This window comes from Mauremys mutica, chromosome 3 (assembly GCF_020497125.1).
Source record: "Mauremys mutica isolate MM-2020 ecotype Southern chromosome 3, ASM2049712v1, whole genome shotgun sequence".
Classification (NCBI taxonomy): domain Eukaryota; kingdom Metazoa; phylum Chordata; order Testudines; family Geoemydidae; genus Mauremys; species Mauremys mutica.
In genome coordinates, this window is record NC_059074.1 from 138,945,510 (window position 1) to 138,970,930 (window position 25,421).

The window sequence follows — 25,421 nt, forward strand, 5'->3', positions numbered from 1 at the left end:
CTTAAGAGACTCTTAATGCCTTGCCTTTTGAAATATGATGAAAGAGCAATTTAATCCATTCAGTTGCAGAGTTTTGGGTTGCATTCATGGAAATTTACAGGTTTTCTCATTAACCAGATGTCTTTTCTATTGTTCAGTAACTGCAACAACATATGGAGAATTAAATGGAAAAATAATTTAAAAACACAGAAAATAAGGAATGCAGAATCTGAACAAAGCATGCCACTCTAGTTCATACCAATGTCTTCGTGTGCATGCAGCATTCTCTGCAAATCAGCCTGAATTTACTGTGTCTTGCATTTTCATAAAAGCCACAATCTAGCTATGATTTTGGGTTCAATTGATTACAACAGGAGATTTGCCTAAGTGACTACTGTATCAAATCAGATTGGCAGTGACCTTGGCACATAAGAATTTCCAAATTTTGGCTGGAGATAATCCTGGAGATTTCATCACATGACAATCTTTAATTCCTGGAGTCTCTGGGACAATCCTGGAGAGTTGGAAACTGTATAGTCTAGTCTCCTGTGGGCTGTACCACTTTGGTCTAGTTTCAGTTGTTGAGTTTGGTACGTGGGTACTGGTGGTTTGTGATATAAAGGAAGTGAGACTAGATGATGGTCCCTTCTGGCCTTAAATGCTAGGACTCTATTGGGCCCCATTTTTGTCAGAAGCACAAAGACATGATATGGTGTAACCTGTGCTACCTCATAGCATGCAGGGTTGCACCCACATTTCCAAGCTATTTGTGTTTTACTAAGAAAGATTGGACTGACCCCTAGGTTTACAGGCCCTTTGATAATGATGCCTTGCCTTTTCCTATTTACCCTCAAAGGACTGGTGTAATCCAACACCTCTCTGTCATCAAGAATGACCCTATTTCTCTAGATTTTTTCTACACGTTTACCCTTGTCGAAAAGATCACGCTGAAATGTGTTAATTGCCTCAATTACCTTAAGTAATGCATTACACTGTCACAACACTGACAGATGATGTTCTCCGGAGTTCATAAAATATCCGGTCTTGGTTGCTTTAATGTTCTTTTCCAACATCCATCAGACGCTATTCACACACATTATAAAAAAAAAGTGTATATCTAAAGATTTGCAGATTCAGATAAAATCTAAAGGGCAACTGTCCACAATATGTGCCCTGAAATACAGGAGATGCTGGTCCAATGTCTTACATACCTTAAATACACATCCTCCCTTTCAGATGCTAATTTAGACCTTTTCAGGATTCATTTCTAAACAATTGAAACAATTCTCTTAATAATGTAAATTAAGATTGCTAACTACACATTTTATTTACAGATACAGAAGATAGATGTTATATATTCAATAAATAAGCATTCACTAAACAAATCCACTGAGGACCCATAGACTATGGAGATTCATAGATTCCCAGACCAGAAAGGACCATTGTCATCGTCGCGTCTGACCCCCACTTTATAACACAAGCCATAGAACTCCCCCAAAATAAGAATCCTAGAGCATACGGTTTAGCAAAAAATCCAATCTTGATTTTGAAATCACCAGTGATGGAGAATCCACCACAACCTTTTGTAAATTGTTCCAGTGGTTAATTACCCTCACTGTTAAAATTTACACCTTATTTCCCATCTGATCCAGCCATTGGATTGGGTAATACCTTTCTCTGCTAGATTCGAGAGCATGTAATAGAGTAGTTGCTAACTCTGCTACATGGTTGGCAAGCCTCACAAATATTTGCTTTAATCAAATAATAATTGAAGGTCACACTAGTTTCTTCATCTAAAGATTACATCTAAAGAGTTGATTGAGCAGGAAAGGTGGGCACATGGTACCTAGAAAAAGGTGGCAGTTTGACTGGAAATTTGATATATTTATTCATCACTATTTTAATTCCCCATTAGGCACAAATATAAGAATAAAAAGTTTTCTGGATGCCTATTGTATCAAAAGATTAATTTTTATGGCAAACAAAGAGATAATAAGAGAGTGATGCCTAATTCTCCCAAAACAGACTTTACCTCATTGCGACAGAAGCATAGCAGGAAGGCCTAGCACAGGATGTAGAGAACTAAGGAGCACCCTAACAGAAAAATTAGATAACATTTAACAGACATTCATGTGTTCCCTCAGAAACCATGTTTCTGATGTCAGTTTGCAAATGTCTTGCACAGAAAATGATCTACAGAAAGTGGCCATTGAAACAAAAGAAATAAAGGGGAAAATAACTTCCCTTACACTGAGGGTACGTCTTCACTACTGGCAGTATCGGCGGGTAGCAATCGATTTCTCGGGGATCGATATATCGCGTCTCATCTAGACGTGATATATCGATCCCCGAACACGCTCCTGTTGACTCCGGAACTCCACCAACGCGAACAGCGGTAGCGGAGTCGACAGGGGGAGCCGTGGACGTCGATCTCGCGCCGTGAGGACGGTAGGTAACTCGATCTAAGATACTTCGACTTCAGCTATGCTATTCACGTAGCTGAAGTTGCGTATCTTAGATCGATCCCCCCCTAGTGTAGACCAGCCCTGAGAATGTAGTCTGGGAAACAGGTCAAGAAGGAACAATCTTTATACAGCACCACAAGAGGTTGGGAAGGTAAAAATATCATCCCTTCTCTACAGACAATGCTCCCAAATCTCCCCAAGTCAGGCCCACTGCTAGTTTTTAACCACTCTAGCCATTTATATTTCCTTACTGGTTGCCAGTGAAAAAATTTAATGTGCTGGGGAGGGAGGAAGGGGGTTGCTGCTCCCTGTTCTCATATCTTGAGAGTGAAGTGGGAGGAAATGTTCAGTGGGGACTTTTCATTAGGTTATTCCTTTAAGAACTGGGCCTTCCTTGAAGGACTTCTTGGCTTCCTTCCCCTCCTTCCTGGCATACTCCAGGGTTGGCTGGACTCTTTAGCTGCCATCTTGATAGGAGGAATGCCTGGGGGAGGATTGTTGTTGTGGGGCCACCTTCCCTGCTAGCTACTGTGGATCTGACAAGGACCCTGACCCACCTTCCTCCCTGGATGGACAGGGGTGAGGAGGTGGGGAAGTCTCTGGCATGTGACATTACCCAGCCCAGAAGTGGGGGTTTTCACAGCAAAGAAGGGTAATGCTCCTGGCTACTTGCAAGTGAATGACACTAGCCCATATCTCCAGTCCCAGACACAACCCTAGGAACCTCAGTCTTGCAGTGTCCAGTTATGCCCACTGGACGCTGCAAGCATATATGAGTTCGTCAATTTAACAAATAAATTGATATGTTCCAGGCTTGGTATCCCAAGGGGAGTCTCTGACACATTTCAAAGTCTTTATTGCTGTGTTTCCCCCAGCAAGGTTGAGCAACTCCCCTGGTGGAGCCTCATGCAGGTGAATCATTTAATTGTAGCTCCCTTGCTGGACAATGGCTGTTAATGGGCTGTTTTACACCACGCCTGGACTTTGGTTACTTTCCTTACTGTTGCCTCTGGGGACTTAATATCTGGCTGATTCCCCCAACGTACAACATGTTTTACTGACAACCATACTACACAATTCTCATAACTTCATATGCATTAACGATATACATATAGATAGAGAAATGACTTTCAGCAGATCATAACCTTTCCCCTGATGCCTGGTGTGCTTTATATGTAAGATCACGATTATATGAAAATTAGGAATATTGGGATTACAGCATGCTCCCCCAAGGTATAGAATGTCACAGAAGGTATAAATATTGGCAAGAAAACATAGTAAACAATTATTCTGATATGTTCTTAAGGATCATCAGTATGTCCACATCTATGACTCTACTTTATGACTTAATTATGAAGTTTGGAGACATCTGAAACCATGTCTTCTCACTTTTTCCAAGATGCACTGAAAAAAGTAATTGAAGAATAAAAGTCATCTTGGTGTCCCTGCATACTACCAGTGCAATTGGCTCTCCTCCCAAAAAGTCAAATGGAAATTATTTTTTGCTTCTTACTGGTATTTTTAATATGCTGCTGCAAAGATCTTCTGAAAAAGAACAGATTGTCTTACAGAGCTGCGCTAGGCACACATGAACTAATACCCTGTGGAGAACATCACATATAATCTAGAGAAAAAAGTATGGTATCAATGACTGTACCTCTTGGGAGAAAATATTTGCAAGCATCCTGGAGAAGCAAATTAAAGAATCTGTGTGGGAGTATGACATGAGCAGTTAGGCAACAGAAGACTAAAATAGTATTTGTCTCTCCACCGACACACCATAACCACTTTTTAGCAAAATTTTGACTTATATTACAAACAGCATGTATGATCTCCTGACCTCATATGAACGCCTCCCCCCCCAAAAAAAATTCTACCCTAGATATATAAATTATGTGCATAAACTTTGTAAACTTGTTTGTAAACTTCATCAATGGGTATGTCTACACTACCCGACAGATCAGCGGGTAGTGATCGATCTATCAGGGATCGATCTAGATGTGTGTCTCATCTAGACACGATACATCGATCTCTGAACGCGCTCCCCATCGACTCCAGAACTCCATCAGGGTGATAGGCAGAAGTGGAGTCAACAGGGGAGCGGCGGCCATCAATCCCGCGCCGTGAGGACGCTAAGTAGGTCAATCTAAATAGATCTAAGATATGTCAACTTCAGCTACGCTATTCTGTTAAACAGAGTTAAACACTATTAAAATCATTAGGGTTTAACAAAACCTCACAGTTGTCTGTTAAGATATGTCCTCACAGCCAGACGGGGTCAACACACTTGGCCTAGTGGGGTTCACACTAGCGCTCTAAAAACAGCTGCATAAACAGTACTTTGAAATTGCAGCAGGTCAGGCTCTGAAACCCATCCCCCACCCTAGGCTTCAGAGCCTGAGCTGCAATTTTGAAGTGCTTTCTAGACAGCTATTTTTAGAAGTGTTAGCATGAGCCCTGCTAGCCCAAGTCTGCCGACCCAAGCAGGGAGGCTCACTGCCACAGGCTGTGCAGATGTATCGTTAGTCAATCCTCTCTCTCTTTTTATTTTAACATTCGTAAGGACAATTTTTATGCTCTTCCATATTCAAAGAGCAAACAAACTGACCTGCGGTCTATAATGATATATATTAAGGAAAATAAGAAAGAACAAAACTTAAGTCTTCAACCAAGAACATAATGTCATGTCTATAAAAACTGGCTTCACAGAAAGGTAGACTTAGAAATGTAAAGGGCCAATAGAGAGGAAACAGTCATAACAGTTACATAGCTACACGTTCCACAAAACCAAAATAAATTACCATATAAAATTATATTAAACTTTAATGTAAGAGTGTCTGTGAAAAATCTGAAAACCTGGTTCTAAAGTGCTCCTCTAGATCTCACTGGATGAGGATCTAAAGAAGCTCTGCTTTGGTTACTGAAAATGTAATGATTTTGTTATTCTCTTCATTATAAAATAGCTGTAAATAGCTACTAGAAATGGAAGTTTTGTGCATTTTATTCTCTCTCTCTTTTTAAATGTTTATATAAATGTAAGGATAACTGACCAAGAGAATATTGTTCTGTTTATTTTAAGTATGAAAGAAAGATAGCATGAACTTAGAGAGGACTTGATAGTTTGTTCAGAAACTAGTGCCAGCATCACCAGCTGAGGATCCCTCCAGTTGTATACAGAAGGCACAACACATCCCACGTGTGTAGTCAAGAGGAGTTCCATGGATCAGGGACTATAAAGTTATACTCATATCCAGAATGAAAACAGGAAAGATAATTAAAGAAATTCTTAAGCAACAAGAAGGTTGAAACTGGAGCAGCCTGATGGGGATGAATGGTCCTGATTTGGCTTCACAGAATTGATAGCTAATATTTTAACTAATTTTTAGTAATTTCTTCCATTTTATTAAATTATTCTTTCCTGAGTGTCAGACTAATACTGTAAATATGTTAATGGTGTGTGTTTATAATATATGCAAAAGAATTGTGCATTTCAAGATGAAAATATCTGTCTGGAACTCTAACACCTAGAAATCAATTAAAGTTCAAGGTTAACATGCAGCATGCCTTGAAGAGTTTACTTTTATTATAAAAAGATTTAGACGCACCTCCAGAAAATCCTAAACCTAAGGGAAATAGGTAACAAATTGATAGGAAAGTGTCGAGATATTAGGATAAACACAAAGTGTTAAGACATTGGGGCTGAGCCGTTACAGAAATGTAAGTCAGCAGTAACTTCACTAAAGCCAAAGGATTTACAATGGTGTAAAACTGGTGCGAAAAGAGAATCAGGCCCATTAACTTGCTGTATACCATACAACCATAGGTATGGTATACCTGTATACCATACAACAGTTATCCTAGTATGTACACCTGTAGCAACAGTATCTCTTGTGGACTGAAAGCCCCCTGCCCAGCAACACAAGAGGGGTCCAGCATGTGGGACACTAGAAAATAATATTGTAAGACAATCCTGCATTGACATAAGGGTGGGATAGTCGGTAGAACTGAATGAATCCCAAAAGGTTTGGTAGTGTAATATACTCAGTCTACACCCTGCAAGGTCCATTTACAGGGCTTGGATATAAGCCATCTATGTGACAATATGCAAGGATTCTACCTAATCCAGGGGCAGGCAAACCTTTTGGCCTGAGGGCCGCATCAGGTTTTGTAAATTTTATGGAGGCCCAGTTAGGGGAGGGGGTCGTGGCCCAGCCCCCACCTCCTATCTGCTCCCCCACCGGGACTCCTGCCCCCTCTGTTCCCTGACGGCCCCTCTGGGACCAATGCCCCATCCACACACCCCCGCTCCCTGTCCCCTGACCACCCCCAGACTCTTGCCGCTCCATCCAACCCCTCCTCTCATTCCTGACAGCCCCCGCCCCGGGACCCCTGCCCCCATTCAACCCCCTGTTCCCCCCCCGACCGCCCTGACCCCTATCTACACCTCTGTCCCCTGACCACCACCCCAAACTCCCCTGCCCTCTATCCAACCCTCCCTGCCCTCTTACCGCGCTGCTTGGAGCACTGGTGGCTGGCAGTGGAACAGCCGGGCCATGCCACCACCACCACTCAGTTCAGATGACCGTGTCAGGCCTGGCTCTGCAGCTGCACTGTCCCAGGAGCTCACAGCCCCACCACCCAGATCATTGCATCAGAGCAAGCGAGCGAGCTGAGGCTGCGGGGGAGGAGGGACAGAAGGGGTGGGGCCAGGGGCAAACCTCCCGGGCCAGCAGCTTGGGCAGGCCAGTCCCGCGGGCCGGATGTAGCCCACAGGCTGTAGTTTGCCCACCTCTGACCTAGTCCCTGGAATATAAGGAGAGAGAGAAGGAGAAAGCCTGTGGAGAGAGCCCTTCTTTCTCCCAGACACTGGCAGTTGGGAAGATAGGCAGGGTGGGAAGTTTTTGGCTTGTTACTCTTTTTTTGCTTATGTTACATCCTTTGGTCGGTGTGTATAAAGAGTCTCTCCTTCATAACACACCCATTTCTGCAGTACTGCTTCCTAGGCAGTCATTTACCATTTTGTATTTGTGCACTTGATTATTTCTTCCTATGTGTAATATTTTGCATTTGTCCTTATTGAATTTCATCCTATTTAATTCAGACCATTTCTCCAGTTTGTCAAAATCATTCTGAAATCTAATTCTGTACTCCAAAGTGCTTGCAACCCCTCCCAGCTTGGTACTGTCTGCAAACTTTGTTTACTCTCTGTCATTATCCAAATCATTTATAAAGATATTGAATAGAATCAGACTCAGGACAGATTCCTGTGGAATGTCACTTGATAAGCCCTTCCAGCTGGATTGTGAACAATTGATAAGTACTCTTTGGGTATGGTTTTCCAGCCAGTTGTGCACCCACCTAGATTCATCTAGGCTATATTTCTCTAGTTTGTTTATAAGAAGGTCAAGAGAGACAGTATCAAAAGCGTTACTAAAGTCAAGATGCACCATATCTCCTGCTTCCCCCTATCTACAAGGCTTATTATCCTGTCAAAGAAGAATATTATGTGGACTGTTCCTTATTACCTATTTTCTTCCAAGAGCTTACAAAATTGTTTTTTTTTAATTATTTGCTTCATTATCTTTCTGAGTACTGTAGCTAAGCTGATTTAATCATCCCATACACTTAGCATGCTTGTAATTACTTTATTACCTTAGTATCGTCTAACTTTAATAAGATGAAAGCTATAGCTAGCTATTCCTAGTTTTCATCTCATTATCAAAGTAAGTGTTTAGGTATATAAGTAGTAATCAATAGTCTCCAGGAGTTCAGTGAGCAGACAAGCTCTCAGTAATAACTGATTATCCCAAGGGCTTAAGTTGAAAGGACCAGTGATAAGATAGAATGCTAAATTATATAGTGCCAGAGCCCCATAGAAGCGATCTGAAGTTTGTAGTTCTAACACATGTGAGATAATCTTCTAAATCTGTCATGTGTGATCATCATAAGAGAAAGCATCCATATTCAAAACCTAATACTTTACCAGAACATTTTATCCACTTGAAAATCTGCACAACAGCAATAATGAGATTTCACATATTAATAATAAATACACATATAGTATCAACATAAAACACGTGTAATTCAGCTTTCGTATGCCAAACTTTAAACTAAGTAGCAAGGCACATCCAAAGCATACATGTAGTTAATCAAAAGGCCATGGGGGGCACGTAAAATACCATTTTTACAACATTCATATTCTCTGCAAACTTCAAATAAGCCATTTATGATTCCAAAAAGAGTATTAGATACTGGTTTTGAACTTTATTCATATTTTACAGCCACTTATTAACCTTCTAGGAAAAAGGTAGATTGGCACCAATGCATAAGATTTAATGAGGTTAGCTTGAAAAGAAGTGTGACTCTCAATTTGAAAACACAATGTGTCCGTGATAAGGGGATTCAGACTATAATGGTATTTTAAAAGGAAACAGTAAAAAGCTACTCACCCAAACTAAAGCAATAGTTCCCACAGTGAGTCCATGATACTGCTCATAGTCACCATAGCCACTCTTGCTTTGGTATCCTCAGCTGAGTGGTGACTGCACAACCAAGTATTAATGTAATTTGTGAGGTCCTAGTCTCGAAATGCAGGTCCATGCAGTTTTATAAACATAAGTGAAGATACCCGATGAAGCAGAAGTCATGACCATGTAGGAGCTATTATTAAGTTTGTTTGGCTGAGCTGCCTAGTATTCATTTTGCATAGGTCAACAATGGTTGTAATTCTTGAAGGATTCAACATCCAACTTCATCAACATAATTGCTTGTAGGCAGTTATAATAGCAGCAGTTTGCAGAGAGGTTACTTCTAACTCAATGTAGCAGGGAAGAAGCTTTGTTGGCCAGGAGTCACAGTCAAGAACCCATATCTGTATAATTAGAAAGGCATGACTGGATTGAGCCTGGGATTCTGAACCTTTCGATGAAGATGCCATGAATATGTGCAGAAATAAATGCAGCAAAACCATACCATGCCACCTTACTTCTGTGCTACTGCTGGCAGTGGCACTACCTTCAGAGCTGGGCAGTAGGAGAGTGGCAGCTGCTGGTCGAGTGCCCAGCTCTGAATGCAGTGCTGTGCTGCCAGAAGTAAAGGTTGCATGGAATATACAACTGTATGAACACATCTGCAAAATTTGCTCTTTATGCTCTGATCAACCTGCAAAAAAATATGTGATCTCTCTGCAAGTTAAGTAGACCCTTACTTATAACTTGGCCAACTCAGAATGACTCACAGACTTTAGTGCCAGAAGGGACCATCAAAATAATCCAATCTGACCTTCTGCACTTTGCAGGCCACAGAACCACACCCACTCCTACAAGAGACCCATAAACTCTGGCTGAGGTACTAATGTCCTCAAATTTAAAGACTTCCAGTTACACAGAATCCACCGTTTACTCTAGTTTAAACCTGGAAATGACCCATTCCCCATGCTGCTTGGGAGGACAAAAAATCTCCAGGGTTTCTGCTAATCTGACCTGGGGGAAAATTCCTTTCCAGATGCAAATACGGTGGTCAGTTGGACTCTGAACATGTTGGCAAGAGCCAACAGCCAGACACCTGAGAAAGAATTCTCTGTAGTAAGAGAATTACCTCCCCATTTAGTGTCCCATCATCAGCCGTTGGGGATATTTGCTACTAGTAGTCCCAGATCAGCTATATGCCATTGTAAGCAGTCTCATCATACTATCCCCTTCATAAGCTTATCAGGCTCAGTCTTTGAAGCCAGTTAGGTTTTTTGCACCCACTTCTCTCCTTGGAAGGCTGTTCCAGAACTTCACTCTTCGGACGGTTAGAAACCTTCCTCTAACGTCAAGCCTAAACATGTTGATGGCCAGTTTATATCCATGTATTTAAGTATTGACAACTCTCATGATTTTAATCTCAAGTCTCACAATATTTGGTACTTTTCTTAAGAAACCCTAGCTGCTAGAATCAGAAGATTGTATGAGAATCTCAGCTTGCATTTTTTTTTAAAGTAAGCTTCTAGATCTCATAATTGTGGAGAAAAGCTTGAAAACATGAAGTGAATGCAATCAAACGGCTCAGAAACCAGAAGACAAAGAACCCCAAACCTATGGATAAAAAAAAAAAAAACCACACACACAATCCCATGACTTAAGTCAATCTGATGATTTTTTGGACTTGACATATGACATCTGCATACTGGGAGTATGCAATACTGTGACTTTCACTGGCATAAAAAAGGCACTTTTTGGACTCCTGGCAAATTTCAAGTGGTGGTATGCAAATTTCTTCAAATTGGAAAAATGTTTATAACAAAGCATTAAACAACATAATTATTAGGGGTACACTACCAGCTCTGCCTAGAGTAAGTTGATTATCTCAAAGCTACACAATGAGCAGACCTGCCAACTCAGTGATGTTTCTTTCTAGACTACTGGTTTTCAAACTCTGCTTTGGATCTGGAGAGTCAAATTTCTCAACACCTATCCTCCTTTTGGTGCTTCTCTTGTGTACACACATGGTGTGAAAGCTTTTCTATCATAAGGACAATTAAAACATTACTTTACCACAATTCCATAGGAGGAGGTATCATACATTTCCACTAATGTGCAATATAGACTCTAGCTGCTAACAATAAAAAAGTAATTAATGTGTCAACCTGTTTAAAATGCAGATCCGTTTCTTGAACAGTGCATAAGCAGGTCAGGGGATCTCTAGGAAGCTGGCATTTTGTCATAAGATGAATCTCTTTAATAGTTTCCTCTCAAAACTCTAACTCTCACTGACTGCTATACTTACCTACATGCCTCCAGCTTCCATCCAGGACACACCACACGATCCATTGTCTACAGCCAAGCTCTAAGATACAACCGCATTTGTTCCAATCCCTCAGACAGAGACAAACACCTACAAGATCTCTATCAAGCATTCTTAAAACTACAATACTCACCTGCTGAAGTGAAAAAACAGATTGACAGAGCCAGAAGAGTACCCAGAAGTCATCTACTACAGGACAGGCCCAACAAAGAAAATAACAGAACGTCACTAGCCATCACCTTCAGCCCCCATCTAAAACCTCTCCAGCACATCAAAGGCCTGGTCTACACTACATGTTTAAACCGGTTTTAGGAGCGTTAAACCAATTTAACGCCACACCCGTCCACACTAAGAGGCCCTTTATATCGATATGAAGGGCTCTTTAAACCGGTTTCTGTACTCCTCCCCAACGAGAGGAGTAGCGCTAATATCGGTATTGCCATATCGGATTAGGGTTAGTGTGGCCGCAAATTGACGGTATTGGCCTCTGGGCGGTATCCCACAGTGCACCACTGACCGCTCTGGACAGCAATCAGATCAGAACTCGGATGCAGTGGCCAGGTAGACAGGAAAAGCCTCGCGAACTTTTGAATATCATTTCCTGTTTGCCCAGCGTGGAGCTCCGATCAGCACGAGTGGCGATGCAGTCCGAAATCCAAATCCAAAAAGAGCTCCAGCATGGACCGTACGGATGTGATCGCTGTATGGGCAGGCAAATCTGTTCTATCAGAGCTCCGTTACAGAAGACGAAATTCCAAAGCATTTTTAAAAAATCTCCAGACAGAGGCCACAGCAGGGACTCAGCACGCTGCTGTGTGACAAACGTAACGGAAAGCCAAAGAATCAAATGGACGCTCATGGAGGGAGAGAGGGGGGACTGAGGACTCAAGCTATCCCACAGTTCCTGCAGTCTCCGAAAAGCATTTGCATTCTTGGCTGAGCTCCCAATGGCTGTAGTGTCAAACACATTGTCCGCGGTGGTTCAGGGCATAGCTCGTCAATTTACCCCCCTCACCCACCCCCAGAAGTAAAAGGGAAAAAAATCCTCTCTTGACTCTTTTAAATGTCACCCTATGTTTACTGAATGCTGCTGATAGACGCGATGCTGCAGCAGTCAACGGCAGCATCCTCCCCCCCCCATGGGTGGCTGATGGTACAATATGGCTGATATCCATCGTCATCATCAGCCTTGTGGCAGATGGTGCAGTGCAAAAGGACTGGTATCTGTCCTCCTCATCAGCCCGTGAGTGCTCCTGGCTGGCCTCCGGTGAGGTCGGCTGGGGGCACCTGGGTAAAAAACTCCTGATCATTCCTGTTAGATGGTGCAGTACGACTGGTAACCATCTTCATCATAGCAACAGGGGGCTGAGCTCCATCAGCCCCCGCCTTTCATGTGTAAAGAAAAGATTCTGTTCTGCCTGGACTATCATAGCAGCGGGATGCTGGGCTCCTCTCCCCCACACTGCTTAATGTCCTGTCTGGACTATCATAGCAGCTGGAGGCTGCCTTCCCCTCATATCTCACTAACAAGTCACTGTTTCTTATTCCTGCATTCTTTATTACTTCATCACACAAATGGGGGGACACTGCAACGGTAGCCCAGGAAGGCTGGGGGAGGAGGGAATCAACAGGTGGGGTTGTTTCAGGGGCACCCCCTGTGAATGGCATACAGCTCATCATTTCTGCGGGATCTGACATGGAGCGGTTGTGCTCTCTGGTTCTCTGATACACTGGTTCTCTAGTACACTTGCCCCATATTCTAGGCAGGACTGATTCTATTTTTAGATACCGTAAAGGAGGGATTGACTTGGGGAGTCATTCCCATTTTTGTCTTTTGCGCCCCTGGCCGATCTCAGCCAGGGGCACCTATGACAGCAGCAGATGGTGCAGCACTGGTAACCGTCATCTCATTGCCAATTTACAATGGCATGGTAGATGGTACAGTACGGCTGATAACCATCTCTGCTATCATGCAAAAGCAAATGAATGCTGCTGTGTAGCGCTGCTGAATCGCCTCTGTCAGCGGCATCTAGTACACATACGGTGACAGTGACAAGAGGCAAAACAGGCTTCATGGTTGCCATGATATGGCGTCTGCCAGGGCAATCCAGGCAAAAAGGGCACAAAATGATTGTCTGCCGTTGCTTCCCCAGAGGAAGAAATGACTGACGACATTTACCCAGAACCACCCGCGACAATGATTTTTGCCCCATCAGGCACTGGGATCTCAACCCAGAATTCCAAGGGGCGGGGGAGACTGCAGGAACTATGGGATAGCTACGGAATAGCTACCCACAGTGCAACGCTCCAGAAATCGACGCTAGCCTCGGACCGTGGACGCACACCATCGATTTAATGTGCTTAGTGTGGCCGCGTGCACTCGATTTTATACAATCTGTTTTACTAAACCGGTTTATGTAAATTCAGAATAATCCCGTAGTGTAGACGTACCCAAAGATTTACAACCTATCCTGAAAGATGATCCCTCACTCTCACAGGTCTTGGGAGACAGACCTGTCCTCACTTACAGACAGCCCCCCAACCTGAAGCAAATACTCACCAGCAACCATACAACAAAAACACTAACCCAGGAACCTATCCTTGCAACAAAGCCCAATGCCAACCTTGTCCACGTATCAATCCAAATGACACCATCATAGGACCTAATGACATCAGCCATGCCATCAGGGGCTTGTTCACCTGCACATCTACCAATGTGATATATACCATCATGTGCCAGCAATGCCCCTCTGCCATGTACATTGGCCAGACCAGACAGTCTCTACGCAAAAGAATAAATGGACACAAATCTGACATCAGGAATCATAACCAAAACCAGTAGGAGAACACTTCAACCTCTCTAATCACTCAGTGACAAACGTTAAGGTGTCAATTTTGCAACAGAAAAGCTTCAAAAACAGACTCCAATGAGAAGCTGCTGAACTTGAATTAATATGCAAACTAGATACCATTAACTTAGGTTTGAACAGAAACTGGGAATGGCTCGGTCATTACACTAATTGAATCTATTTCCCCATATTAAAGTATCCTCACACCTTCGTGTCAACTGTCCGAAATGGGCCATCTTGATTATCACTTCAAAAGTTTTTCTCCCCTGCTGATAATAGCTTCTCTTAATTAATTAGCCTCTTACAGTTGGTATGGGTACCTCCACCCTTTCATGTTCATAAATATCTTCTTACTGTGTGTTCCATTCTATGCATCCGATGAAGTGGGCTGTAGCCCACGAAAGCTTATGCTCAAATAAATTTGTTAGTCTCTAAGGTGCCACAAGTACTACTGGTTTTTTTGCTGATACAGACTAACATGGCTGATATTCTGAAACTCCTAGACACTAATTGTCACCACACGTACAAGTATTTTCCACTTACTCCACAACCCTTCCAAAAGATCAGTTCCCTAATAGCAAAAATATGATGTATTTTAACTGGAGTCAAGTGCTACTCATAAAGTAATTTATAAAAAATCTCTTTATAAGCTACAAATAGACACCTTCAATCTATCCCCTTTCCCATATAGAGACTCACTTATGACGATCAATTTCTTTGTCCAAATCCCTCTCCAATCGTTTCATCTCAATTGTTTTCTTATCAACATCTTTTTCAATCAAAATTGTATACATGTTAGAAATCAAACCTTTTGTTCCAACTTACTCCTGGGTCAACTTCTCAAATGTGGATAAAGGTCTAGCTAGAATCACCTCATATCCAGATTTCAGTCTCAATCTCTTTGCTAGAAACTTGGCATGAATTTTAGCATCCACATTAATTAAATAAATAGATCTGTCTGATGCACAATTGGTTAGATCATTTCCTTTTTTAGGAATGACCACAATTTTGCCTCTTTCCATGACTCTGGAATCACATTCTCCTGCAATATACCATTAAACAATACAGTTAAATTACCAACACTTACTTTAAAGCTCTATAATTCCCCTCCATAAAACCCATTGGGACCTGGAAGTTTTATTTAATTTTAATTCTTAATTACATCTTCAACATCCTCTGCAACAATTTGCCTATCAAGAATTCCCACATCATCCACTGAGAGCTGAGGAAGTTTCGTGCTTCTCAAATTTCTATTTATCCTGGTCCTCACATTTTTAAGGCTCTGAATAATTTTGACTTCCCCTCCTCCTCTGTTCTCATTGGCTCCTACTCCCTCTTATGAACACTGCTCTTCCCAGTCCTTTCTCCAACTCTCTGCTTCCTGCTATCTTTCATACATCCTCTTACATCAGAAGCAACCCTCTGTTCACTGTGCTCCAACCACCCAAACGTTCCTTCTTCAAATCCCACCTCAGATTGATTTCTTCCTGGAGTCCTTCCTATTGATCTTCACCAGCAGTGCCTCTCAATCTGATGAATCACCTTGTAAATTGCTCAGGAAATTTTTTTCAGTCGCACAAGATGAAGTGCCAGGCACATATCCTACACTGTGTGCTATAAATGTTATCATTACCTAAGCACACCACTCTGGTATATTCCCTCTGGCCACAATCATGGTCTCCCAAGGCTTTAAACTGTCATTCATGGAGGACAGATTCTGCTCCTTTGCAATCTATACTAGAGGATCATACTCTTTGTTGGTATGTAGGCTGAGTTGTACACCCAGCTGGTGGCAGGAGAGGGGACTGGCTGGAGCATGGGGTGACAGGCCTGGCTGGGGGAGGCTGGCCAGTTTGTGGAGGCTGAGAGGATTTCAGCAGCCTGAAGTCAGAGCCACAGAATGCCAATACTGCTAGTAGGCAGAGGACACTCTCTGGCATCCAAATCCTGAGATGACTTCCTCACTCCCCTATGCAGAGCCTATATAACAGCAGTGAGATTAGTGGAAATCAGGTTTTTCCTGTTTTCAGCAAAATCATGATGGTTCTCTCCATTCATACCTAGAACATTCCCTGAAATTTTTGAATTGACCAGGCCAACGGGAGACAAAAACAACAGTCATTAAAGTTAATTCCTGCTGCCTTGAACTCCTCCTAATGCCCCTTCTGTCAGGGACCTCCCAACCATCCAGACTTGCAACCTCCCTGTTGTCTTTTACTTTCTGCCGCCTACACCCAGGCTGTCACTGACTCTTCTCTGTTCTCCAGCCCCATGCTGCCTGACTGGATTATTTTTCCTCATCTGTGGATTAACTAAGCCACTATCCTTATGCCAACAGAGGAGATCCACAGCACAGCCAATTCCATGCCCCTGAAATTTCACCAAAGTCCCAGTCTTCATCACACAAGGTTCTCCATGTGTCATCATAATGTACCTCCACCCACCCATGGCCATTCACCTGCAGGTGGCCTGAAAGAGATACTTAGGAGAAAGGTCTTTCAAAAGATACCCAACTCTACCCTTTTCCAATGACAATGTATTATCAAAATTTCCACTAATTGGAGGACCTGGGAGGGCAGTGAGTTCCCCCTGTCAAGCCGTAGGATTTATGAAGGAAATGACACCTCCCTTATCTTTCTATCATTAATTTGCCCCATGGAATTACACGTGCTTCCAGAGTAAGCTTTGCAAACACCCCCATTTTACAGAGGGACAAACTGAGCTGAAGAAACTTGCCCAAGATCACAGAGCAAGTCAGTGGTACAGCCAGGATTAGAACCAAGCCGTTCTGATGCTTTGTACCTTACTTTAACCTCCTAGATGCAAGCCTAAAACCCAGGGTATTGACTCCTACTTTCCCTGTTCTACCCACAAGACCTCACTCCCCAAGGTCTGAATCCCAGTCCTGCACTTGAACTATAGGCCCACCCTTCCCGCTATGTATTCAACACACTTTGCAAACATGATCTAATTAGTTCATCTGAGGTCTTGATTTAAACCCAAGATCCCTTTTTAGAAAATTATTTAAAGCTAATTAATTAAATTGAGCCCGTGGCTTATTAAGATCATCATCGTAAGGACATGATTTTGATTAGTTTAATGCCTTTTTTAAAACTGTAATCCCCCAAATGGAGCAGTATCATTTGCTTGTTGGCTGAGATCACAGGCAATAAAACCATGTATTGATTAGGGCTGCCTTTACCCTGTGGTTTGTGGACACAGGGCTCCCACAAGCGGCATTCAGGAGAGGAGAGACGTCTGCTACAGAGTGAGATATGAACAATCAACCTTCCACTCCCTGCCCACACACAGCATTGTGCCCAATTCTAGCCAGAGTCACTTAGCATTTTGGAATGCTCCCCTCTGTCTCTGGACACATTCCCTCCCCTGGGCACAGATTTCTCTCAGATAGCTTCAGCTGAGGCACAAATACAGCAGACTCCCAAATGCCTGCTTCCAACTGGGCCCCCTGAGAACCTGTCTTTTGTCCTCCACTTAAATGTACCCCCCACTAGGTCGTCTCCTCCCTATACTGCAGATGAGACAAGATACTTACCCTGAAACACTCTTGATAATCAGGGATGATAACAAAACCCCACATGTTAAAGAAAAGAGTAAATGGACCTGAAAGAACATGAGAGCTTTGGCTGGCAACATGCAGTATAGAATACAAACATTTCACTGCAATCTGATACACTAATATGAAAAAGAAGTTCTCTTCTGCAGTACATTTCATTATTGTATGTGTGATACATACATACTTTCAAAGAGACAGCTCTTCAATAAACTATTGTAAACCTTCTATCCTGCCTAAAATAATTTGAATCTGTTTTTTCCTTGAGTTGGGTTCCCATTTATTTATGATGCCATGTATATGTACTAGAAAACCTGATTCTATCATGACATATGCATTAACCTCTTCATAAACAGACTAAGAATTATTTGCAGAAATTATTCAGCAAATAATTTCAAACAATACATTGAAGACCATTTGTGCACAATTCACAAATAGGAAAATAGGTGCAATTCACTGGATACATTATTTGATATGGATCATTCACCTGGCACTATCTGTGATGGATGACTAAGGCCTGGTCTACACTAGGACTTTAATTCGAATTTAGCAGCGTTAATTCGAACTAACCGCTCAACCGTCCACACCAGGAAGCCATTTAATTCGAACTAGAGGGCTCTTTAGTTCGAATTTGGTACTCCACCCCGACAGGTGGAGTAACGCTAAATTCGACATAGCTAGCTCGAATTAGGCTAGGTGTGGATGCAAATCGAACTTAGTAGCTCCGGGAGCTATCCCACAGTGCACCACTCTGTTGACGCTCTGGACAGCAGTCCGAGCTTGGATTCTCTGACCAGCCACACCGGAAATGACCAGGGAAAATTTGAATTCATTTTCCTGTCTGGGCACTTTGAATCTGACGTCCTGGCTGGACATCGGGGCGAGCTCCGCAGCACCTGCAACGATGCAGAGCTCTCCAGCAGAGGAGTTCATGTTATCTGTGAATAGAAAGAGAGACCCAGCATAGACTGACTGGGAACTCTTCGATCTGATCGGTGTGTGGGGCGAGGAGTCTGTGCTTTCAGAGCTGCGCTCCAAAACACGGAATGCGAAGACCTACGAGAAGGTCTCCAAAGCCATGAGAGACAGAGGATACAGGCGGGATGCAACGCAGCGCCGCGTGAAAATCAAGGACCCCAGACAAGGCTACCAAAAAATCAAAGCGGCAAACGGACGCTACGGAGCCTGCCACCACTGCCCCACCAGTGACCGTGGACTCTGACGATGGGACAGTGTCGACGGCCAGTTCCTCGGTGATGTTCGCGGACGGGGAAGATGAGGAAGGGTTTGTGGAGGACGAGGCAGGCGAGAGCGCTTACAACGCTGGTTTCCCCGACAGCCAGGATCTATTCATCACCGTCACGGAGATCCCCCAACAACCCTCCCCGGCCATTAACCCGGACCCTGAATCAGGGGAAGGAGCAGTTGGTAAGTGCTTTAACCATGTTAACTTTTATTCTTAATATAACAGGAATCTTAACTGTGTGAAAAGGAGGACTCTCTATATATGGGGATAGAACAGAAATCATCCTTGGAGATCTCCACGAAGCTCTCCTTGCGTTAATCGAAAAGCATCAGCAGGAGGTTCCTGAGGAGAGCTGCCTTATTGGGTGCTCCGTGGTAGCACAGTTTTCCGCGCAAGGCTTTCATGAGGTACTCAGGGAGCACTGCCTCCCCGAGCACGGCTGCATCGGGCCCTGGTTCGTGCTAGCTTTCACGCAGCATGCGCTCTCTATCTCCTTCAGTGACCCTCCTCAGCCCCCTTCACTCGGAGACTCCTGCATCTAATTAGGTTAATTACTGTAATTTTACGCCTGGTCCAAAGTATTTTTAAAAAATCTACGGACAGACAGCATAGCACAGACTCAGCACGCAGCTGCGTGATGAGCGTAACGGAAAGCCAAAGAATATAATGGATGCTCATGGAGGGAGGGGGGAATGAGGACGCAAGGTATCCCACAGTTCCTGCTGTTTCCGAAAAGTATTTGCATTCTTGGATGAGCTCCAAATGCTTCTAGGGTCAAACACAGTGTCTGCGGTGGGTCAGGGCATAGTTCGGCAATTTGCGCACACACCCCACCCACCACCAGAAGTGAAAACAATCCTCTGTTGACTCTTTTACATGTCACCCTATCTTTACTGAATGCTGCAGATAGACGCGATGGTGCAGCACGCTATGGATGGCTGATGATGAGGATGGATTTCCATCTTTTTGTACCATCAGCCTATTGGCACATGGGGCAGTGCAAAAGGGCTGGTAACCATGCCGACTAGTATCACTAAGGTTAATCAAGGGCGCCTGTCCCTAATTTTTGATGGCTGATGGTACAATATGGCTGGTAACCGTCCTCATCATTGCAACAGGGGGCTGAGCTCCATCAGCCCCCACCCTTCATTGTAAATAAAAGATTCAATTGCCCCTGGACTAGCAGAGGGATGATGGGCTCCTTCATCCACACTCCTTAATGTCCTGCCTGGACTATCATTGCAGCTGGAGGCTTCCTTCCACTCATTTCTCACAAACAAGTCACTGTGTCTTATTCCTGCATTCTTTATTACTTCATCACACAAGTGGGGGGGACAATGGTATGGTAGCCCAGGAAGGCTGGGGTAAGAACGGAATCAACAGGTGGTGTTGTTGCAGGAGCACCCCCTGTGAATAGCATACAGCTCATAATATATGCAGGATCAGACACAGAGCAGCTGTGCTCTCTGTTTCTATGATACAGTGGTTCTCTAGTACACTTGCCCATAATCTAGGCAGGACTGATTCTATTTTTAGATACCAAAAAGGAGGGATTGACTCAGGGAGTCATTCCCAATTTTGGCTTTTGCGCCCCTGGCTAAGAGCAGCCAGGGGCACTTATGACAGCAGCAAATGGTACAAAAGGACTGGTAGCCATGATCATCTTAGTTCCAATTTATGGAAGGGTTTGGATGGTGCAATATGGCTGGTAACCATCTCTGCTGTCATGCAAAAGCAAAAGCATGCTGCTGTGTAGCGCTGCTGGCCCGCCTCTGTCAGCAGCATCTAGTACACATACGGTGACATACACAAAAGGCAAAACAGTGTCCATGGTTGCCACCCTATGGCGTATGCCAGGGCAATTCTGGGAAAACGGGCTTGAAATGATTGTCTGCCGTTGCTTTCCCGGAGGAAGGAATGACTGGCGATATTTACCCAGAATCCACCGCGAAAATGATTTCTGCCCCAGCAGGCACAGGGGTCTCAACCCAGAATTCAAAGAGACAGCCTAGACTCAGTTAATTGTTCGCAAAAATGTATCTTTGCAAGGAATTCACTCCCTGTTTCCCATCTCACAGCTTCCACTGTCTCCAGACCTGCCACAGCATCCCCCTCGCAGAGGCTGGCAAAGATTAGGCGGCGAAAGAAAAAGACAAGGGACAAGATGTTCGAGGAACGTATGGGCTGCTACCTAGCAGAGGCGGACCAGCAGAGCCAGTGGAGGGAGACCGTCTCTCTGTGCCAGTGCTCACACAGCGAACGGGAGGAGAGGTGGCGTGAGGAAGACAAGCAGGCGACTGAAACAATGCTTGGACTGGTGAGGGAGCAAACGGACACGCTCAGGCGCCTTGTGGATGTTCTGCAGGACCGCAGGAGGACAGAGACACCCTGCAGTGTATCTGCAACCGCACTCCCCCGCCACAAAAGTCCCATACCCCCCTCACCGAAAATAATCAGGAGGAGGGGCGGCCGGGGACGTGAATACTGTCACTGCACCACAGCACAGTGCTCAAGTACCCAAAAGCTATCATACCCTACATTTGCCGAAGTCCTTCACTTCCAGACTCACAGTAGTCCCAATCCCAGTCCCATCCCCTAACTGTCTACTTAATTAATAAACATGGTTTGCTGTTAATTACTGTTTCCGTTATGTTTTTTCAAAGACGACTGTGTTTGAATGGGGGGCGTGGGGAAGGGGGTGGTTAATTGCATAGGACAGTCACCTTTCCCAGGGTACAGACACGGGGGCAGGATCAGCAGCGGGTCACACACACGGTGCAGTCAGTAGGCACCCTGGTCGGTTTTTGGAGGTGGTTTCCAGGATCTGTGTGGGCAGGGGAGATGTGACTTTGCAGCGGGGGAGGGCGGTTACAGATCTTATACAGCGGTCCTTGTCCTGGACCGCTGAGTCACGCAGCTGAGGAATCTGTATCCGTCCTCCTCCACCACAAGGTCACATATCCGCCCGCACACAGAATTCCATAAAGAGGGATGGCAGGCTCCGTTGAAAGAAGCCTTCCGGCACTGCGGACCGCTCTAGGAGCAGGAGCCTGTCATTCCTTGAGTTTAGAGGCGGTCTTTACATCACCGCACACCCTACCCAGCACAGCCTGCGTCCCAGTTTCAACCCTTTCACGAAAAGTCATGAATAAAGAAACCTTTGTTAAGTAATAATGGGACATGTATTTTATTTTTACACGTGTGCTGGAAGTGGGGGTAACGGGTGAACGGGGTATGTAACCGAAGAGGAGAGTCAACAGTCAGTGGGTAAAGAAACAGGGGCAGGTTCAGCTTCTCTGTAAAGAAACTGAACAGTCACAGGTCATGCTGCTCGCTGCTCGCTGGTATTTGAAGAGTTCCTTGTCGCTGTCCCAGGCACCTGTATAGGGCTTCATGAGCAAGTGCATTAGCGGGCAGGCTGGGTCCCCGAGGATGACTATAGGCATCTGCACATCCACAACAGTTATTTCGTGGTCCGGGAAGAAACTACCTTCCTGCAGGCGTCTGAGCAGCCCACAGTTCCTGAAAACACACGCATCATGAACCTTGCCCGGCCACCCGACGTTGATGTTTGTAAAACGTCCCCTATGGTCCCCCAGTGCTTGCAGCACCATTGAAAAGTAGCCCAATTTCTCAGCAGCTGACTGTGGAAGACGTGGACGATAAAGTGCGAGGAGGAGAAAACGGCGATGATCGCAGCGGGCTCCGTGCTTGCAGTGCTGTGGCGTCCGCGCTGTCACTGACCAGAAAAGTGCACGAACAGATTGCCCGCAGGCGCTTTCACAGAGGGAGGGAGGGAGGTTGTGATTGACGGTTCAATGACGACACTTACCCAAAACCACCCTCGACACATTTCTCCCCCCAGCAGTCATTGGGGGCTCTACCCAGCATTCAAATGGGCAGCAGGGACTGCGGGAACTGTGGGATAGCTTCCCACAGTGCACCGCTTCCAAAGTCGACGCTGGCCCCGTGAATGTGGACTCAGAAATTCGAATTAGTGTATTTAGTATGGATACACAAATTCGACTTCATAAGGTTGAATCCACAAATTCGAACTAAGTTGATTCGAAATAGTCTTGTAGTGTAGACAAGGCCTAAGAGAATAAGATAGGCAGAAAAGAAAAGACATTGATTAAAAACATTATAAAAACCACAAAAAGACATCAATACCTGCAATTATGTTGTCTGCCTGCTCCTTCTTACCTAGCAGCTTTTAAAAAGTTATCCTGGCAATATTCCAGATTATACAGCATTGTTGCTAACTCTTAACATGTGCAATTTAAAAGTGTATTATAAAACAATGATGTAAATAAACATATGTAGGCACTACTCCACAGCTGAGAGTTTTATCTGAGGAAAGACTTTAGTATCAGACTCAATGTTCATATTATTGCATATCCTATCAGTTAAAATAGCAATCACTTAACACTGTTTGACTCCTAAAGCAACATATCAGCTGTTTGTATGCATACTGTTGCATGCTTAAAATATCTATATACAAGATTCCAAGATTGTCACTGCCTGTGTGTCACTCTGAAGCCTAGAATGTCTGTTCAGTCAGTGTGATGGAAACAGCTACAAGCATGGCTGAGGGATCTTTATGTTCAGAATGTCACCAGGTTCAATCAACACTGGGATTCGCGATCTGTTACCATCCTCTTTTAAAGTTCTCAGCCATTTTTACCTTACAAATTACACTTGTGCAGTGTATAGCTACAGCAAGGCAGGTATCTATGCCAGGGGTTCTCACACTGGCATAGTGAGCCTCCTTAAGCTAAGAAAAAAACCTAAAACAATTCTGCCTCTGCATAATTTACTACAACAATACAAAAAAAACTGAAAATCGTATACTTTGCAAGAATATGAGTAATAAAGTAGAATGGCTTTGATCAATATAGTTATAAGAGTATGTGTCAAAAGTACTAATTTTATTTCATAAAGCACTTTTCATGTGTAACTCTTCTGCCGTCTGAGTTGGCAGCAACAAGGGCCGGGTTTAGTATCTTGGGGTTCCATTTCAACAACTCAATGCAAAACCGGCTCGAGCCCCCACCCAGTGACCTGGGACAATTACATACCATCCCCTGGGCACCTCTAAGAGGCAATACTTTCCCTCTTGCAAGCACGGAGTCTGAGTGTAGCAAAGTCCTTTTAATAAAGGAAGGAAACAATGCGGCATTATGTTGGGGAAACACCACAAACAGGATTTATAACACAATCCATGAGCAAAAGACCCACCCCCAAGTAAGTTTGGCTGTGTCCTTTTCCCCTCAGGGTCTTAAGTCCAGCAACCCAAAAAGAGTAGAAATTGCAGCAGCTAAAATAAAACTACAATAATATTTTAGGAATTCATAACAATTCTCTCTTTTGGCAGTATCCACCATTCCTACCTTGTCAGTAGGAGGAGTGAGTTTGTTTCCTAGATGTACAAAGTAGTGGAATTCAGAGTTGCAGTGTAGAAAAATAGAAACATAAGTCATTTTCCACTGAAAGACAGATGTGACACTTAATTTTGATTGCAGCCAAAGCTGAAAGGCCTGATTCACATAGATAGGGTAAAGAAAAAGGAATGAGGACTTTGTGGGTATGCAAGGGGGAGGGTCTCAGAGTCCTGGCTCCAACCCAACCTAGAAGGTCTACATTGCAATTTTATAGCCCTACAGCCCAAGCCCAAGTCGGTTGACACGGGCCAACAGCGGGTGTTTTATTGCAATGTAAACCTACCCTAAGAGTTCAGTGAGTTAACTTAGGAAACTGACATTCAACTGAACCAAAAATCTGTGACTGGCATTTGTGAAAATACAGTTTCTTGTTGCTTGATAGGTCAGTAAGTCTTTCCTCCCCTTTTGGAGAAAATTTTTTTGCAGGGTTTGGCTTAAAAATTGAATGCACTTCTGATCCAGGCCACTTCAGGAATGTACTTGTGTAAATGCTCCTCCATGGAGCTGTTGAGCAATTACATCCTCAATACTGTCAAATGACCAATTACTACACTAACACACAATGTCTTCCAGTGTTGGAACCATGCAAGGAGATCTCTGCTGCACTCAAGAAGATCACAGTTCTAGATTGTTCATGCATGCTTCTCTCAGGTCACTAACAATTAAAATATTTCCATCTCCTCCCTGAAGTGACACAGGGAGAGTATTTCTATGATTCTAGGTATGCCAACAAGGCAAATTGAGTGTCACTGAAATGCTGTACAAATGAAAAGTTACTATCAGCAAGAGAAATATGGACTTCCTCATGCAGTTCAGTCTTGTCAGTATCTTCTCCCTGGACAGCCAACAAACTTCTGCATGTAACACCTGTGTAAAGACTACCTCCAACTCTTTGCATAAAATGGCAAAAACCCTTGAATTAACTAGCCAGCTCTTTATAAAGTTTGCAATTTTCACTGCATCAGAAAGGACATTGCTGAGCTCCTCTGATATCTTCTTGACAGCCAACGTCTGTGGGATCATACAATGGTTACAGACTGCCCTTGTCACATGCCTGCTATGCTAAGGATACAAGTTGAA